We start from the raw sequence: 21434 nt of genomic DNA on the forward strand, positions 1-21434 counted from the left end.
CCAAATTATTTTAACGAATCAGAACATTATCTAGTTTGTAAGGATTCCAGCTGATAAGCAAATTTTGATCCAATCTCTCGAAAAAAAAAAAAAAAAAAAATTGTCACCGAGAAACATAATTGCTAATGAAAGTTTCAAGCCAAAACATGTCTACACATTTGTCTTACAGCTGATTGTCGAACACAGTTGCGGATCGTCAAAAATCAACACCCATCGAGGATAATGACTCTATTTGAAGCATCTTCGTGGCATAAAACGTAGATGAAAGTCATCGTGACTGCAGTAAACGGAGCTTCAATAATATGTTTCATACGACACTAACCGAAAATGTGAAAGTTAATTTTAGAAAACCATCTAAAATACTCTATCAATAGCACACAGTTTTCACATTGTGAGATGTAGAATAAGTCGAAGAAGAGGTAGTTCCATTTCAGTTAAGTTTACCTCACAATGTTTTAGCGTTGCAAAGTTGTACAGCAACTCTTCAGTCCTATATACAACTAAGATAAAACTCAACGAACACTTATCACAGCACAGAAGGTTTGAAATGAGGTATTCGTCCGTTAATTGATCACATTCCACAGAAAAAAAACATGATTATTTTTTTTAAATTTTTTCTCTTAATTTATTGGTATCCCTCTGTCACGACTGCCATTTCATCAGGACTTATAAGTTCCCTCCCAAACAGTGATAATTCCTGCTGCCACCTCCAGCGCTCAGATCTCTCGCATACAGTAAATTAAAACACTGTTCAATAAAAATTTTCTCGATTTCTTGCCTCGTCGCGTTGGTGTGAGTCAGTTACCATTAGATCTGTCCATCTAATCTTTAGTATTATTCTGTTTCACCACGTTTCAGAAGTTTCCATTCTCTACTTTCTCTCCTGTTTGTCGTCCACGTTTCGCTTCTTTATAATTATACACAAGACATACTTCTAGAAATTACATCCTAGAACTTAAGTTTGTGTGTTAAAATATTTCTTTCTTTTTCAGAAACTTGTTTTTTCCTATCGTTCCATATCCTTCGGCCGTTGTCAGCTATTTTCCTGTCCAGATAGCAATCTGAACAAGTAGCAGTCTCATTTCCTAAACTTTTTTCCTTAATTTAATTCGACTACACTCTATCAGCCTTATTTTACTTTCAGCTTATTTTCAGGCAATTACCCACTCCAATCAACAGATCTTCCATGTCGCCATTGGCAGAGCTAGATGTTCTCAGGGTATATGTGCAAATCTACCTCAGCTGCTGTTAAATAAATACTGCAATTTCCACTACCAGATACGTCCACTGACTATGTCCAGGTACCAGTTGCAAAGCAGTATACGGAGTTGTTTCGTACTCAAGGAAACGAAGCAGTCCGCAAGGTCCTACGCTTCTGTCACCTGGGGGTGGTCGATGAACATAATCTGTTGCTGTCGTTGTGGTCTCCAATCTGAAGACTGGTTTGATACAGCTCTCCACCGTATTATGCATAACTTCTGCAACCAACATCCATTAGCACCCGCTTCCATTATTCAACTATGGTCTCCCTCGAGAATTTTTACTCACCACACTTCATTCCACTACCAACTTGACAGTTGTTATTTTCCTCAGGAGTACTATCGCCGCATCCCTTCTAAAGATCAAGCAATTACATAAATAACTTTTCTTGTCAGTTTGATTCAGTACTACCTCATTGGTTATCCGATCTACCCGTCTGATGTTCAACATTCTACTGTAGCACCATAAACTGAGCTGACAAAAGTCGTGGCATAGCTCCTGATATTGTATCGGCTTCCTTTTGCTCGATGTAGTGCAGCTCGGCATCGCGTGGACTCAACAACTCGGTGGTTGTCATGTGCAGAAATGTTGAGTCATTTTGCCCCTATAGCCATCCATAATTGCGAAATTTTTGCCGGTGCAGAATTTTGTGCACGAGATGACGTCTCGATTATGGCACATAATTGTTCTACGGCGCTCATGTCGGGCGATCAGGGTGACCAAATAATTCGCTCTAACTTCCCAGAATGTTCATCAAACCAGTGGCTAACATTTGATGCCCGGTGACAAGGTAAATTGTTGTTTGGGAATATGATCTCAATGAATGGCTGCAAATGGGCTCCAAGTAGCCGAATATAATTATTTCCAGTCAGTGATCGGTTCAGTTGGATCAGAGAACTCGGTCCATTCCATGCAAACACACCCCTCACCATTATGGAGCCACGACGAGTTCGTACAGTTCCTTGCTGACAACTTAGGTCCATGGCCTTGCGTGGTCTGCGCCACGCTCGCACCCTACCTTCAGTTCCTACTAACTGAAATTGTGTTTCCTCCGGCCAGGCCACAGTTTTCCAGAAGTCTAAAGTCCAACCGATGTCGTCACGAGCCCCGGAGAGACACTACAGGCGGCGTTGTGCTGTTGTCAGTGGAACTCTGGTCAGTCGTCTTCTGCCATAGGTCATTAACGCCAAATTTCGTTGCACTATACTAACGGATACGTTTGTCGTACATCCCACAGTGATTTCTGCGGTTATTTCACGGTGTGATGCTTGTCTGTTACCACTGACTACGGAAACGCCTCTACTCTTGGTCGTTAGGTGAAGGCAGTTGGCCACTGCGCTGTCCGTGGTGGCAAGTAATGTCTGAAATCTATTTTCGGTACACTCTTGACGCTGTAGAACTGTGTATATTGAAATCCCTAACGATTTCCAAAATGGAATGTCCCATGCATCTAGCTTCAGCTACTACTCCCCGTTCAAAGTCTGCTAATTACCGTCGTATTGCCATAATCTTGGAAACCTTCCCACGTGAATCAACTGAGTACGAATGACAGCGCCACCAAACCACTATACTCTTATACCTTCCGCACGTAGTACTACGGCCATCTGTATATGTGCATTTCGCTTTCCGATGACTTTTTGTCATCTCAGTGTATTTCAAAACTCCTACTCGCTACTTACCTGTAGTACTGCGGTCAAATACATGCAGGAAAGACTCAGTAATACTTAATTTTACGTTCAATGTTAACGATTTTTTTAAAATTCTTTTCTTGCTATTGCAAATCTTAATTTTAGATCCTCTCTGCTATTATCAGTTACGTTGGATTCTAAATAGCAAAATTCTTCTGCTACCTTTTTGTCTCATTTCCTAGTCTAATCCCTTCATCGTCACATGATTTAATAACGACTATATTCTTTATCCTTGGTGTTGATGTTTGTCCTAGAAAAGGCAGTCAAATGAAAACGAGACAAGTGGAAAAAAGTAAATAAATCTTTTATTATTTCAAAACTGTGAGAAAAAAGATCTATGTCTTCATGGAAAAATGTTTTCGATAGTCTACGGAGCCACGATTGCATCACGGCGTCTGAAGTAAATCGTCGCCCACCAACGTCTTTTGTAGGGGTTCTAAAAATTTGTAAATTACATGCGGACAGATCTGAACTATATGGAGGATGTATACGGGCTTTCCAGCGTAGCTTCGGCATCTTAATCGAAATACCTATGGCCACACGCGCGCTCGCTCATGCTGCAAAAGCTTAGCTAGGAAGCCCGTACACGTACTCCATACAGTCCCGATATCTCTCTATGCTATTACCGTATTTTTGGAGCTGTGAAAAAAGACATAGGTGCCTGTTAATATGGTGTGAACGAAGAGGTGCACACCTGAGTGGGGTATCATGGTTCCGTAGGCAACTGCAAAAGTTTTTTCTCGAATGTAAGGAACATGTGTGCTGATCGGCCAGCCCGTCTGGCCTAGATGTTCTAGGCTCAACGAAACACGCGGTCGACAAGCTAAACACCTTAGGAGTCTACGCACTGGTGTATGCAGGCGAGACATGGCGTTCGGCCGGCCACTGTGGCCAAGCGGTTCTAGGCTCTTCAGTCCAGAACCGCGTGACTACTAAGGTTGCAAGTTCGAATCCTGCCCCGAGCGTGGATGTGTGTGATGTCCTTAGGTTAGTATCGTTCAAATACTTCTAAGTTCTAGGGGACTGATGACCTCAGATGTTAAGTCCCATAGTGCTCAGAGCCATTTGAACCATTTGAACCATGGCGGACGATCAGCACACGAGTTGCTGAGCGTGAAAGAGATATTCATCGGGGACAAGGCATCAGGTCAGCGGTGGCGGAACACCGGGATGAGTGCGATCAAGGAATAATATTCCATGAAGCCCGCGTACTGGTGAAACAGCGATTGACATTGAAGAGGAATATTAGAGAGGCGATGGACATGGTCAAGTGACCCGCCAACATGAAAAGAGAGGACGGGTATAGGGCTCCGGTGTCCTGGCTGCCAGCAGTGACAACGCTAAGGAAGAACAGCGCACGCAAAGCAACTCACAGAGGAGGACGGGACATCGCGCTGGTCGTATGATGTACACAGACCGCTGACACGCCGCAGTCGCACCTGGCAACTAGTAAAAAGCGCTACACCACAGCTACCGCCCGTTCCTAATACACCTGTTTCCACCAGTGGCAAGAAATAATGTAAACATCAAACAAACACTTGTTTATCCACCAGTGACAAGGAATACCTCTAATATAAAGACCAACAAATAACGCCCAACCCTCCTCCTCCTATCATCAAGTACCCTATAAAAATACGTAAACATCTTCCTCCGCAACTATATAAGATGAAAAGTCTCTCTAAAATTAAAGCAATTAGAGCCCTCAGACGCAACCGAGGACTGTATTTACTTTAATTTGTAAACGGTCGCTGATCACGCAGCCATGTATATAACTTTAAAAATCTCTCTCATTCAGCAGTCATGTCGGCACAAAACCCAGAGGAAGGCCATGTGTGATAGTGGCCGAAACGTCGAACAGCTTTGTATATTGTCAATGCAATCAACAGCCCAGAAGAATTTTATTGACAGTTTTTCCTTGAAAATGTTGACCATCTTCATCTACATCTACGTGGATACTCTGCAAATCACACGTAAGTGCCTGGCAGAAGGTACTCTTGTTTCACATTGTGACATGGCGATTGCTTTTGAAATAATAAACAGTTCACTTACTTGTTTTCCATCTATTCTAGTTGTCTTTCATTTGACTTTGCCTTATATAATTTCTTTTCGAGACGCTGATCATTCCATTCAGCTATTCTTCCAAGTCCTTTGTCGACTCCAACAGAATGACAGTGTTGTCGGCAAACGTAATCGGTAGTAGAAATTAAACTAACTGCACATGACATTAATTTCTGTTTACACCCCTTACAAGGTTGAAACATACACATATATTATATGACAGACCGAAAAACTTTCGAAACTACCTAGTAGTATCTTATAAACTTCTGCTTTAAAATAACAGCCTTGTGGGAATAATTTAAGATGTAGGGTAGAAGTGTTACTCTGATGAGAAGAGTTTCGTACAGGGGGGAGAAGTCCTGGCTGTCCGGGTCAAACCAGTCAGAATATTGACAATCCAAACTAGAAGAAAAAAAGAAAGAAAAAGCCTCGTAAAGGTACTTTTGTAATAGTTATTGTCTTTTTTCACTTCGGTACAATAATTAGAGTATTTGTAGAAAGGAAACACTACTAAGTTAAAAGTTCCATTTAAGCATAAGAATAGGAAGAGAGAAAACGAAATTGCTGACGATAGTTAGAAAACTGGGGGAGTGACGGTAGGGGCAGTGATGGAATTTGTTTACATAGTGAAATAGGAACATATAAAAATTGTAAATTATAACGTATTTTCCAAGAGCATTAGCGATAGATCGATGGCAAGGATGTACGCGTGAAAGAACGCTGCGAAGCAGTTATCGCTGAGGCAGAGTATCGCTGAGGCAGAGCTCATGTTAGGTCGCGCAGCGGTTGGCAGTTGTTGCTCATGAGGAGCAGGAGTAGCGCGGTACAGGCTGGCAGTGCCTGTTGCGGTGCCCCGAGGTGGGCAGTCCCTTTATATTAAATATTCAGTGTAATATTGTAATATTTTCAGCGTTGTGTATTACTGATTCATGGAAGAAATAAGATTTGAAGTAAAATTCAATAAGAAAATGCTACAAATGTTACTACGAAATTTTGGTGAAGAATCTTTCCACATATTGTTACATCGATCTACAATAAGGTAATCAGTTTTCAATGCATTTTTTCTGTAGAACGAATTCGAGTGAGACCAGCTTCGTATATAACCGCAAGTTTTTTATTGTATTTTTTATAAAGATCATTTGTATTCGTAACTCTAATTTTTATTATACGGTTTAACAGTTGCAAGCCAGTTTCGCAGTATAGTAAGGTTTTCAATTAAGACATTACAGTCATTCTCCTCCTCAGTCATTTGCCGCCACCCAATTCATAGTTGTTTTTATCCAAACAAATTCTAAATGTGTCTCAGTCAAATATCTTGCGTTTTGGGTTTTGCAACTGTAGTTAGATTACTTGTGCTGAGAGCAGAACAACACGTTATCCAAGGCCACACCAATATGAGGTATGAAATTTATTTCACTCAGTTTATGGATTTTCGCACAGGGACCACTTTTGTACTTATTCAGGTTTACAGGGTCGTAGTAAGACCGAGTGGATCTGAATGTACTTACCCATAATTTGTCATTATCGCGCACACGTTTTAATTAGTTTGGGTTTACTGGTGTTGCTTTCTTGCTAGTGGACAGATTATTTAAAACGGTCACGTAAATAAATAGGTACACGTAATCAGATACGCAGTCAGCACATCACTTGATATAACTTTTCTTTGTTAGATATAAACATCGCACCTAACTTTAGACATAAACGTTACAATAGGAAGCACGATTAGACAGGAAGACCGAATGAAGGGAGACAATAAAACCAAATTTGGCAGGCAACTGAATACACAATTTTCTCGAATTCTGCATTTAAGATATTTGCATAGTGAGGAAGTGAAACTGTCAGCTGTGTTACTTATTCTGAAGTTCACATCGCGCTGCTATCGATTTCGGGATAGGAAGATTGCTTCTTCTGGTAACAGTAAAGAACAGCCTGAGAAATCGACAAACCTCAAGTTCAGACTCAAGAAACTCTAAAATATTAAACCATCCACGAAATCGTTATGTGCAAGGACTCACACAGAGTTTCGTAATTAATGCTCTCCTTGATCCCATTTAGACCTAAAATACTACCATTGTTGATGAGCGCTATCGTGCGATTCAAGAAATACATTTCTTACTTTATCACGGTATTCAAACTCTTCATCAAAGGTAGATTTTATCGTGTGTCCTTGGATTCTTTCGAGGAGGCATCTCTGAATCAAATCTTCTCGGTTTTCAAGCCGCGTCAACTGAAATAAAACACTCGAGCGGTCGATGGCCATCTCCGCCATCGTCGACAAGAGTAAAACCACTGACTGACTGACTGAACTGACTTGGCAGATGATTTCATTCAGTATTTATCGGCTTAGTAAGATCAATGTGACCAATAGCACTGACCCTGACGGCGCTGCTTAAATATGTCAAATCCAAGGGAGGTTTGGTCTTCTCTGGTTTCTGGAGAGGGTTTTAACTTGAAGATCATTCATTACTCACAGCACCGTGATATCGAAATCTTATGTCTCCGAAATCGCTTACAGCATAAATTGATCAGTCCATAAAATAACATTGCCCAGAAAAAGAAAATGTCATAAATGATTAAACTCGCGTCTGCAGATACGATATGACAGTCTGTAGGAATAGTGAAGGGAGTAAGTATTTGAACAATCAAGCAGATTGTCTGCTACGGCATCTAGGAATATAGAACGCAGAGTTGGAAGTTATGATATAGGCGAAAGGTAGAAAGGGATTAGATGACGTAAAGGGGAAAGCAGATGGCGACAAAGTATTCTAGCAACTGAGAAGCGTAAAAAACGATTCTTTGAACGTGAGGTTGTAAAGGCTCATGTTTAACGCATAACATGTGAGAGCATTGCTCTGGGCACTCGCTGAACATGCGAGTACATGATCCATGTATAAACGGTCTCTTACTTACAAAGAGCATTTCTATCAACTGAACCTTTACTTAAAACTGAAAATCCTTCCAATAGCTAGCGCTGATTGGCTGATAATTAAAGGAAAATAAGTAATGACGTTCTCTTTTCAAACTGTATCGGCGACGGACGGTATATTGTAGGCAAATAATTCTGAATAAAGGTATTAGGTTTGGTTGTAACAACTTGCTACGTAGGCAAATAATTATGAATAAATGTATTAGGTTGAGTTGTAACAACTGGCTTATGTTGTCAACACACGCGACTAGCTCAAAAACGCGCATGGTTTGTTTAAATCTGTAGTAGTTAATGCCCGATAAATCAATAATGTTGCAGAAAGAGACACGATATAATCACCTACATAGCTGCATTATTATTCTCAACGTTACGTATGTTCTTTGTTAAACATTGACCTTTATACTGTTAATTATGATCTGAATAATATTATGGGAGTGGAAACATTATTTTTACCAGTCAGTGATTTGCTCATAAGTAAGCTTGAGCCTCATCTTGTTATTATTGTCTTTGGGTTTGTCATGTATATTTAATGAAAACTTTTCTGTAAAAACTATTTTCTTTTCCTGATAGCAAAATATTTAAAGGACTTTTTCGTGCTATCTTCTGGGTAAAGCATGAAATCATGTAATTAGCTATTTTTCATGTAAAACTTCCAATGCGCCATTCTGAGAAAAAAATGGCAGATGTCCAATGATACTCTAGAATTACAGCCATAATTAATTATTTTCACTTAATCATATTCACATAGGGTGAGAGGCATGAAATGAGATTAAAAGGACAACTATCTTACATAAATATATTTGTGAAAAAATTACGTATAGTTGGCAAAATTGTGCTTTCAGAAGCAACGTCGTACAAAAACGTCTAATCGGTTCGAGAGCTGACACCAGAGTGATCATTTTATTCGTCCAAGTCTTCATCCCACAATTATATAGAAATTCCTTGACGTGATGTTCTCATAGTCTTTGCTATTCATAGTATTTATTGCACATAAACATACTTATTATTAATATTTTTGTGTTTAAAACGGGTAAAGGTTTACAGTTTTCTCGCTATAAAATATTTCATCACTGACAGCACATTTAACTATATAAACACGCATATTTTTGTTCGCTATTTATACAGTTCATTTACCGTAATATTTTACTACGGTTTTTAGAAGGCATTCCACGAGGCTACAACAACCCCTGGAAAGCTAAAAGCATGCTTGTCGCACGGGTCCTGCTTTTAAGTTTCCACTGCACGGTCACTTCATAATGATTACGCTGGATCAATAAGTTATTATTAATAATTCACATTTTGGCTTAAAGCCATTCAGAATTATTATGTGAATATCATTTCGTTGCATTTTGTCAGTAAGCATACCATGACTAATACAGTTATCTTGTGATTTAACTATGCTGTGACCAATATAATTAGTCGGGAATTAAGTTAACATATTGCCAGGGATTAGAATAGTTGGCTTCCCCATTCGGTGAGGTCTAAGGGAAACCCTAGCGTAAAACCCGGGCAAAACCCTTAAGACTAATTATATCTTACTTATGCAACACGATAGTTAAAATCAGTCATATATATGAGCATACATTAATTTGCAAAGCTACAGGAATTATTGTGGATTTATTAACACGCTTAACTTGTTCAATTCCCCGTGGCACAGAGTGTAATCCATGTATACAGTAATGGATAATTATAGTTTGATTAATTCCACATCTACATCTACATTTATAATCCGCAAACCATCCAACGGTGTGTCATTTACTCCCTTTCCTGTTCCAGTCGCGTATGGTTCGCGGGAAGAACGATTGCCGGAAAGCCTCCGTGCGCGCTCGAATCTCTCTAATTTTACATTCGTGTTCTCCTCGGGAGGTATAAGTAGGGGGAAGCAATACATTAGATACCTCATCAAGAAACGCACCCTCTCGAAACCTGGACAGCAAGCTACACCGCGATGCAAAGCGCCTCTCTTGCAGAGTCTGCGACTTGAGTTTGCTAACCATCTCCGTAACGCTATCACGCTTACCAAATAACCCTGTGACGAAACGCACCGCTCTTCTTTGGATCTTCTCCATCTCCTCTGTCAACCCGACCTGGAACGGATCCCACGCTGATGAGCAATACTCAAGTACAGGTCGAACGAATGTTTTGTATGCCACCTCCTTCGTTGATGGACTACATTTTCTAAGAACTCTCCCAATGAATCTAAACCTGGCACCCGCCTTACCAACAATTAATTTTATGTGATCATTCCACTTCAAATCGTTCCGTACGCATACTCAAAGATATTATACAGAAGTAACTGCTACCAGTGTTTGTTCCGCTATCATATAATCATACAATAAAGGTTCTTTCTATGTATTCGCAATGCATTACATTTGTCTATATTAAGGGGCAGTTTCCACTCCCTGCACAAAGTGCCTATCCGCTGCAGATCTTCCTGCATTTCGCTGCAATTTTCTAATGCTGCAACTTCTCTGTGTACTGCAGTATCATCCGCGAAAAGCCACATGGAACTTCCGACACTATCCACTAGGTCATTTATATATATTGTGACAAGTAATGGTCCCATAACACTCCCCCCCAGGGGGTCCACAACTCTTTTGTGGATACGTGCGTGGCGAGCACGGGGCCCCGAGCCATTGCAGCCTTCTTTCTTTCCAGGGCTGCATTTCCTTTCCCTTCCCATCCTTTCCCCTCCTTGCTCCTTTCCCCTCGCCCTCTCCTCTCCCTCTCTTGGTCTCCCTGCTTATGTTGGCCCCGGTATCCTCCTGGTTCTGTTGGTTTTACAATTCGGCTTTGTTGCATAATCGTCTCCTGCTTTTGACATTCCTTGGTCCCCCTCTGGGGTTTGACCTCCATTACAAAATTTCTCCTCCGTAGTGTGAGCCATTTGGGGAAGAGCACCTTACCTACTGTCTCCAACGTGCGCCCTCCGAGTACATTCCACCTTTTCCTTCATGTCGTTGTCTGATACTAGGGTGCATAGCCAGCACGGTAGCCAGCCCGTGTGGTGGGGTCACTATATACCCTTTTGGTTGAGCTCCCTGAACACACAGGGATCACACTTCTGATGCCTGAGCTGTGACCTCCTCATGCATGCCTTGGAGTGGTTGCTCGTCATCCTGGAGCATCGGAACTCCCGGCAATGGCCGCCGTGCCAGACGGCCCTTGCTGTGGCTGGGTGGCGCCCGTGAGGAGAGCCCCTGATCGGAGTGAGTGGTATCAGGGCGGACGCTATGCAGATGAAACGCATACGGGTCCAAAACTCTGGCCGTTCTTCTGCGGCCGTCTCTCTGCGTGGTACTGATTCCTCAAGTGCTGCTTCTCTTGCCCCTTCGGCCTTCCCTTCCATGGCTACCCCCTGGGAAGAGGGTCAGGCCCGTCATCCAGGGGCAAAACCTTTCCCCCGTTATCTAGTTTGCACCAGGACTGATGGAGATACTTTCACCAGTGTCAAACCTTTATTCTTTGTGGAACACATTAAAGACAAGTTTGACGAAGTGGACTCCCTGAGCAAGATGCGGTCGGGTTCGTTGCTGATAAAAACTACTTCAGCTGCCCAATCTGCGGCCCTTCGTGCCTGTACCCATCTTGGCACAATTCCTGTGTCCATTACCCCCCACCAGTCTCTAAATATGGTACAAGGTGTGATTTTTCACAGGGACCTCATCCTTCAAATTGATGAGGAACTTCGGGACAATCTCGGACTGCGGGGTGTTCACTTTGTTCGGCGTGTTCAGAAGGGTCCTAAAGACAATCGTATTGATACTGGTGCCTTTATCCTGGCCTTTGAAGGGGATACCCTTCCTGAGAAAGTTAAGATTACGGTCTATCGCTGTGATGTGAAGCTGTACATCCCACCTCCTATGAGGTGTTTTAAGTGCTTGCGGTTTGGTCACATGTCTTCCCGCTGTTCCCAGGCCCCTCTCTGTGGTGACTGTGGACGTCCACTCCATGAGGGGAGTCCCTGTGTTCCCCCTCCTGTATGTGTAAATTGTCATGGTAGTCATTCTCCACGTTCACCAGATTGCCCAGTATATAAGAAGGAAAAAAAGATACAGGAGTATAAGTCCCTCGATCGTTTAACCCACACAGAGGCCCGTAAGAAATATGCATGACTTCATCCTGTGTCCATGACATCTAGTTACGCCTTGGTTACATCTACAGCCCTTCCTCCCCCTTCCTTACCCCCATCCCGGACCCCTCTCCTCCCCCCCCTCCCCTGCGGCTCCCACATCTTCTCCTCTGGGCGCTGCTCCCTCTCCCCAGCCGGAGAAGTGTCCCACTCCTTCGGCGTCTGCCGGTCAAGGGCGCCTCCCCCGGGATGCCCCTTCCCGGCACCTTCCAGGCCAAAGGTCTGCTGCCGCGCGACGACCGCGAGAGCCGCGGTCTGTCGGCCCCCAGGTCGCCCGGTCTCTTTCTGTTCCTGGTCTTGCTGCAGCTGGCTCCTTTATGCCACACAGCCCTCCTCGATCTCAGCCTGAAAAGAAGAGGAAACATAAATCCCGGGACAAAGAGCCTCTGGTGTCACCGGAGGTCCCTCCCCCGACTTCACAACCGGATTCTGACCTGTCGTTCATGGATGTCGCCCCCTCCTTGTCGGTGACGGGTGGGGACCCGGCGGTATGACTGAATTTAGCGTGTTCAGCCCCCATTTAAACCATCGTTCTGTGGTTCTCCAATGGAATTGTAATGGATACTATCGTCACCTTCCGGAATTCAAATCCCTTCTTTCGTCCTACTCTGCAGCTTGTGTGGTCCTCCAGGAATCTCATTTTACTGATGCTCACTCACCGACTCTCTGTGGGTTCCGTGTTTTCTGTCGAAATCGGGTCGAACCCCTTCGGGCTTCTGGTGGCGTTTGTACGTTGGTCCGTACAGACATTGCTAGCACGTGGATTCCTCTTCAAACTACATTGGAAGCGGTTGCTGTTAGGGTCCACCTAGACTCTGCAGTCACAGTTTGCAATCTTTATCTCCCTCCTGACAGGACTCTTACACCTGCTGCCTTAACCGCCCTTCTTCAGCAACTTCCTCCTCCCTTCCTCCTCCTTGGGGATTTTAATGCTCATCATCCCTTGTGGGGCAGTGCCTTTCCATTTAGACGAGGTCTTCTTATAGACCAATTTATTGCTGACCGCGACCTGTGCCTTCTTAATGATGGCTCCCCTACTCATTTCAGTGCCGGTCATGGTACCTTTTCTGCCATTGATCTATCTCTTTCTTCTCCCTCTCTCCTCCCTTCATTACACTGGTCGCCACACGACGACCTTTGTGATAGTGACCATTTCCCGTTGATTATCACGCTCCCTTCCCGCTCCCCGATGGACAGGTTACCTCGTTGGTCTTTCCAACGCGCCGATTGGCCTCTATACGCTGCACAGGTCGTGTTTTCTCCCACTTTGTCGGGTTGTATTGATGACGTCCTACGTGACGTGTCTGACGCGATTATTCGCGCTGCTAGCCTTGCTGTCCCGCGGTCATCTGCTCCGTTTCGTCGTCGGCAAGTCCCGTGGTGGAGTACGGCCATTGCCATTGACATCCGTGATCGCCGTCGAGCTTTGCAACACTTTAAGAGGCACCCATCCGTAGCCAGCCTTACTACCTTTAAACGCCTCCGCGCTAAAGCCCATTATTTAATCAAACAGAGCAAGCGGATATGTTGGGAACGATTCGTTTCTTCCCTTGGTTCTACTGTCCCTCTGTCACGGGTATGGGCTACACTTCGCTCTCTCCAAGGTTGCCATCGGCAGTCCACCCTCCCAGGCCTTCACCTCCCAGATGGCATTTGTACGGACCCATTAGTTCTTGCAGAACATCTTGCGACTCATTTTGCAGTGGCATCAGCGTCAGCCTCCTATCCAGCTGCTTTCCTTCATCAAAAACAGCGGGCTGAAGCTCCCACCTTATGTTTCACCACTTGTGAGTCAGAATCTTACAACGAACCTTTTACTGAATGGGAATTTCTTTCTGCTCTACCTTCTTCTCATGATACGGCCCCTGGCCCAGATTCCATTCATAACAAATTGCTTCAACATCTCAGTGCTCCACAATGGCAACATCTTCTTCGGATGTTTAACCGTATCTGGCTCCAGGGTGCCTTCCCTTCTCAGTGGAGGGATAGCATTGTGGTTCCTGTCCTTAAGCTTGGTAAGAACCCCCTATCTGTTGACAGCTATCGGCCAATTAGTTTGACCAATGTAGTTTGTAAGTTACTTGAACGGATGGTAGCCCGTCGGCTCAATTGGGTCCTCGAATCTCGGAATGTATTGTCCCCTTATCAGTGTGGCTTTCGAGAGGGACGTTCTCCAATCGATCATTTACTTCGCTTGGAATCCGCAGTTCGGCAGGCTTTTTCCCAGCGCCGCCATTTGGTTGCAGTGTTTTTTGACCTTCGCAAGGCCTATGACACGGCCTGGCGCCATCACATCTTACTTACCCTTCATCAGTGGGGTCTTCGGGGCCCACTCCCGATTTTTATCCGCCAGTTCCTGATCCATCGGTCATTCAGAGTTCGAGTTGGTACTGCTTTTAGTTCTCCACGGACCCAGGAGACGGGCATCCCACAGGGTTCTGTCTTGAGTGTCCTTCTTTTCCATTGCTATCGATGGACTTGTGGCCTCTCTCGGTCCCTTGGTCGCCCCTGCCCTGTATGTGGATGATTTCTGCATTTGGGTTAGTTCCTCCTCGATGGCATCTGCAGAACGGCAGCTCCAGGTGGCTATACGGCGTGCCTCTGCATGGACCCTCTCACACGGGTTTCAATTCTCTCCTTTAAAATCGCGAGTGGTCCACTTCTGTCGCCGTACTACAATCCACACTGATCCAGAGCTCTATATCGCTGCACAACGATTGCCTGTGGTCCCACAGTTTCGTTTCCTGGGTCTTCTTTTCGACAACAAGCTCACTTGGCTGCCCCATATCAGTCTTCTGAAGGTAGGATGTTTCTGTAAACTCAATGTCCTTCGCTTCCTTGCCCACTCCTCTTGGGGTGCGGACCGTTCCCTCCTCCTCCGTCTTTATCGTGCTCTAGTTCTGTCTCGCTTGGACTATGGTTGTCAAGTTTATGGTTCAGCTGCTCCTTCCACACTGCACATGCTGGATCCAGTCCACCATCATGGTGTCCGTTTGGCCACTGGTGGCCTTCCCTACTAGCCCTGTTGATAGTCTCCTGGTTGAAGCTGGGATTCCCCCCCCCCCCCTTTCTGTTCGGCGGTCCCAGCTTCTGGTGTCTTATGCACTCACTATCCTTTTCTCTCCCACTCATCCTTCCTATTCCATTCTGTTCCCAGACCATGGACGTCGCCCACCCGACTCCCGCCCTCGGGCGGGTTTACCGGTTGGGCTGCGCCTTGCGTCTCTTTGCCGTGATTTTCAGCTTCCTTCTTTGTCCTGTCTTCCTCACTCCCTCCCCTCCACCCCTCCTTGGTTAGTTCCTCGGCATCGAATTAGGATGGATCTCCGCCGAGGTCCGAAAGATGTCATCCCCCCGGTGGTGTTCCGTTCCTTTTTCCGCCAAATTTTATGGGAGTTTCGGGATGCTGTTGTTTTTTACACTGATGGCTCTAAATCTGCTGATCATGTTGGGTATGCCTTCACGTCCTCTGTTGGAACGGTAAGTCATCTGCTGCCACCTACATGTGGGGTGTTTACTGCGGAATTGATGGCAATTTCCCAGGCCCTTACCTTTATTAAACAGTCCCAACACAACCGCGTTATGTTACGTACGGACTCGATGAGTGGCCTTCTTGCTATTGACCGGTGTTTTTCGCGCAATCCCTTGGTCTCTGCCATCCATGACCATCTCTCTGATATTCACCGTGCTGCTTGTTCCATTGACTTCCTTTGGGTCCCTGGCCATGTGGGTATCTCGGGTAATGAGCTCGCTGATCGTTTGGCTGGGGGAGCAGTTACTTACCCCCCGTTTTCTATAACCCCTCCTGCAGCGGATTTACGGCTTCACATCAAATCCCACTTCGCACAGTCATGGGCCAATTCTTGGGAGGCTACTCCCTTGTCTAATAAACTTCGTGCAATTAAGATGACACCAGGCCTGTGGCGTTTTTCCTTTCGCCTCTCCCGAAAGGACTCGACCACACTGTGTCGTCTCCGCATTGGCCATACCAGGCTGACCCATGGTTTCCTTTTGCGTGATGAGCCACCCCCGCTATGTGGTTGTGGAGCCTTCCAGTCAGTGGCCCATATTTTGGTTGAATGCCCCCTTCTTTTGGCTCTGCGTGCTAAGTACAGACTCCCCCACACTTTACCTTTGATGTTGGCTGACGATTCCCGGCTGGTCTCTCTGGTTCTCAGTTTCCTCCGGGAAAGTGGTTTTTATTGTCAGTTTTAAGGTTTTTAATCTCTCACTGGTGTTGGGACAGGGCGGTGTTTGGATGTCTCCCACTGTAGGCAAAGTTCGGAGATTCCCGATTCACCTCCCTGACCGAAATCCTCTTTTCTTCCCCTTTTACTCTGTTTTTACTGTTTTTTTTAAAGGCTTGGTTAGTCTTTCTATTCCCATACGTACTTTCTACATTATAGCAGTTGTACCTTTTAAGTCACAGGTGGTCTTTTTGCCTATGCTGCTTCAGCATAGTGTTGGGTTCGTTCTCTTGCCGACTTCCCTCATTTTGTTTTTTTTTTTTTTTTACCAATGACAACGTGACTGCCCTTTTACGTTTTTCCCTTTTTCCGTTTTATTGTTCTGACTTTACTGAGTTGTCCCATTAGCGGAATTGAGCATATTTGAAACAAGGGACTGATGACCTTGCTGTTTGGTCCCTTAAACCTCAAATAACCAACCAACCAACCCATAACACTCCCCTATGGCACGCCAGAGGTTACTTTAATGTCTGTAGACGTCTCTCCATTGAGAACAACATGCTGTGTTCTGTTTGCTAAAAACTCTTCAGTCCAGCCACACAGCTGGTCTGATATTCCGTAGGTTTTGTTTATCAGGCGACAGTGCGGAACTGTATCGAACGCCTTCCGGAAGTCAAGGAAAATGGCATCTACCTGGGATCCTGTATCTAATGTTTTCTGGGTCTCATGGACAAATGAAGCAAGTTGGGTCTCATACGATCGCTGTTTCCGGAATCCATGTTGATTCCTACAGAGTAGAATCCGGGTTTCCAGAAATGACATGATACGCGAGCAAAAAATGTATCATGAGTAATGTATAACGAAGCAAATACCATCCGAACTGGCGGAATGTTACGTGATACCACGTACTTATACGTTTGTGACTGTTACAGCGCCATCTATCACAAAGCTAAAAATGTGGTCCAACTAAAACTTTCATATTTCTTTACGTACTACTCGAATATGTAATACAAAATTGGGGTTCCTATTTTAAAAAAAAGCATTTGATATCCGTTTGAACTATGGCAGGGCCATCTAGCGGGCCAACCATAGCGCCATCTGGTTTCCCCCTTCAAGCTAGACAAGTTTCGTACTTTGTAGTTTTTTGACACTTATTTCGTGAGATATTTGGCCGGGTCACTATCAATGAACCACCCTGTATATAAGCACTCATTAATTTCCAAAGCTATAGGAATTATTGTGCATTCATTAAAATGATTAACTTGTTCAGTGCCCTGTGGCACAGTATGTAATCCATGTGCACAGTAATGGATAATTGTTGTTTGATTAACGAGCCTTACAATGTTTAAAATTGTTCTTTGTACTATAGCAGGGTATATAGTTCATTTGCACAGTAAGGTACAATTAAAGTTTGATCAACGAGTAATAAGTTTGTTAAACTGTTCAGTGCTCACTAACATAATATAAATCATTTTAAAAGTTTTATCGGTTTTATGTTTTTGACGTGACAGTAATCTTCAAGTCGCTACACAATATAATTCGTTGTTCTACGTTCACAGTATACAAGATTTACTCATTAATAACAAGTTTTCAAATCTCGATGTCGGCGTCTGTTGTCAGCATACGGTGTCGATGATCTAGAGGTAGACATCTATGCCAGCCGTTGGTTTAGTCTGCAGTTCGAATGGACAGCGAACAAGCAGTGGGCAGGCGTTAGGGGTGAGTGTGAGGTCAGGAACGCAGCGTCCGGCCCGGTGCAGAAGCTCATCACTGCTTCATGCTGACCTTAGCAGCAGCACATGCGGAACCGCGAACACGAAAATTTCCAACGTAGCATCAGAATTTCTTTATGACATAATGTCCGCCGGAAAGCTCTCACACAGATTAGTACACTGTTACTGTCACAAAAAATGTTTGTCACATCAGTATGTGATGTTTCCATGTTGTTTTTCCGTGTTCTTTGTAAAAATATTGCACCAGTTGGATCCAGTTCATGGAATACGTTCACATGTTTAAAATTAGTTATTGCTGTGTGTGCACTGAACATTTGTTCCACAGTTTTCATTGTCCCTAAGAAAATATTCACATTATCACTGCACAGTGGCGACTGCAAATATCTGCATTGTCTTATCAGCCGCATAAATGTTTATTTTGCTGTCAAATATTTTCATAATTTATTTTTAGCAGCACCAGACGCCATTTCCAGATGTTTACGAAGCGCCATAGCCCGTCTCTCTAAAAGTCTATCCCGTAAGTCTGAATACATTCGCTGCGATGCAGTTTTTAATGCATCACACCAGAAGGGAAATGTCACAGTCAGTTTTGAGTTTGTTCACACTTCGCTGATGTTCCTACTGTAGGTTCTTTATGTATCGAACATAGAGTTTTTCTTACGTCTCTTATGACATATTTTACGTAAAATTCGTAATTACACGGTGTACATATGTTACTCATCTGTACATTATTGTCGCATGCTATGATCATACAGATGAGAACATAGCTTTTTCTGGATACATAATGTACTCACATACATACGTATCTCTCGACACCATTTTGTATCATCAATTGACCTCGTGGATTCTGGTACTCAAGGTCCTGGCTTGACTTTTACAAAGTAATGGCCAATGCACCTTTTTCATGTGCAAGAATACAATTACACGTGCAGAGGACACTAGTGCATGTTCCTGTTTACTCAAAAAAGCAAACTACGGGTGCCTAATTGCGAGTAATATTGTCACCAGGACAACATGAGAAATGCGAAAACTACTCGGTAAAGCTGCCATTAGATCCGGTAAGAAAAATTTCATTTCAAAGCAGTTCTATTTCGGATAATCCTTGATGCATCTTGTAATGTTTGTCAAAGCACACAAGGATATTTAAGTAAAAAATGAATCATTGTTTGATTGTTTGTACAAAATGAAATTTAGCCAAATATTCTTATAGTCTAGATTTATGAAAACTAAAAAAAATTACTATTGTTACTGACACTTCTGAGGAAAAGAATCTGAAATAAAAATGGATTAACCATAAGCAATTCTCATTTCAAGAAATGACGTTTAATGATGTTCTGGCGCTGTTGAGAATATTATATAAGGGACATAATTAAAAATTCTTGAAAAACTTTTATCATTATTTCCACTTAATTATATTCGCATGTATAGAGAGGAATGAAATGAGAATGAAAGGACAAATATTTTTCATACATACATTGTGAAAAAAACTTACGTACAATTAACAAAATCGTGCGTTCAGAAACAACCTCGTACAAAAACGTCTAATAGGTTCGAGAGCTGACACCAGAGTGATCATTTTATTCATCCAAGTCTTTAACCCACAATTATACAGAAATTCCTTGACATGATATAGCCTTTGTTATTCATAGTATTTGTTACACAGAAATATAGTTATTAATAATATTTTTATGTTCCAAACATATAAAGGTGTAGATTTTTTTTCGTTCCAAAATAATATATAAATATGCATGTCTTTATTTGTACTGACACGGTTCACTTGTCGTTATCGTAACATTTTACTACGGTTTTTTGAAGGAGATGATAAAAGAGCAGTAGTCTTGGCCCACATACTCACGAGTTGCTTTCTGTGGCACGTTGCATTTTACTGCAGTGCGGCGAGCAAACGCATCCGTGTGTGATGCAGCAAATTTTAGCAGAGCGCGTCTGTTCTTCTGGCGAGGCAGCAGCCCTCGTTTTAAAAACCGCCATATTACTGCACGAGACGAGAAGTGCGCTGCATTTTTTAAAATCCTACCTCGTTTGCGAGACTATTCTTAAATTACCGGCAAGTAGAGTTAATTGTGTTTAAAAGCTTTCTTTGTTCTACTTCGTTTTTTTCAGCGATTACCTACTCACCCACGACTGTTGCTTCATTTTGTTGTTTTATTTTCTGTTGTTACAAGGTTTGTAGACAATCAGAATTAGCGTACATAGCAAGTTTTTGTTTGCGTACTTTTCCCTTGGAAAGATATTGTGTAAACTGCTGTGCTATTCGGAATTTGTGATCATTAGTGTATAGTTCTGAAATTAATGTACAGTTTTCATTCTTATACTTGTCCTAATAAGTCCATGGAAATATCGTCTCGGGATTTTATTACCGTTTTTATACACTTAAAAAGCGAAACAGTGTGATGGTGTGGCTAATAGTGGGTGGTATGAAGCTACGGAGCACACTGTAAGATGAAGATAAGACGACAGTTTCGCGCTTAGTGAGAGAACGCCTAATGAAAAAATCCTTAGCATTAGCTTCTCTACTGTAATCTGCACTGTGGCTAAAATGATTTTGTACTGCGTCATGGTTCAAATGGCTCTGAGCACTATGGGACTTAACATCGGAGGTCATCGTTCCCCTAGAACTTAGAACTACTTAAACCTAACTAACCGAAGGACATCACACACATCCATGCCCGAGGCAACATTCGAACCTGCGACCGTTCCGGTCGCGCGGTTCCAGACTGAAGCGCCTAGAACGGCTCGGCCACTCCGTCCGGCACTGCATCATGAAATGCAGTTACCTATAGTATTTATTTGCTGTTAGGGGTAATAGAATTCCTCACTGCATAGTACTAGTAAACGCTGCAACTTTTTTGTGTGGCAGTCAAATAAAGGCAGTATTGAGCAATGTCAGCAGACCTCTTTGGTTTGAGATACCATTATTAACAACTTACTGAAGCAATACGACACATACCTTTGTCGCTACTGTGGTATTTACTAAGATTCAGCTCTTTCACCAACTTTGCACTTTATTAATGTCTCACAGTAACTATTCTGCAGTTAGAGTCCAAGGTACGAATAATTAAGCACACTGTTATTAAATAATAAAATTGTCACCTGGTCTCACGTAGCTGCAAAAGGAATGTAATTACTACTTTCTGGCCGCTTGTAATTTCGACACTTCACTGAAAACGGACATATAGGTTCGTGTAACAGCCAAATATTAGCGTGAGATTTATACAACTGCTGGCAGATTAATCACTCATTTAGAGCATACCATATTTATATAAGTTAATGAGATCAATAAATCTCTGATTAACATATACTTCTTGAGAATTTGCTAAGGAACAGATACATTGCTGTACAGGTATAATCTCAGGCAGTGATGGACGACGTAAAGCGCAGAACATACGTAACGGAAACGATATTGCAGTGCCTGTGTTATTCAGAAATACG

Source organism: Schistocerca piceifrons, chromosome 1, assembly GCF_021461385.2.
Source record: "Schistocerca piceifrons isolate TAMUIC-IGC-003096 chromosome 1, iqSchPice1.1, whole genome shotgun sequence".
NCBI classification, from domain to species: domain Eukaryota; kingdom Metazoa; phylum Arthropoda; class Insecta; order Orthoptera; family Acrididae; genus Schistocerca; species Schistocerca piceifrons.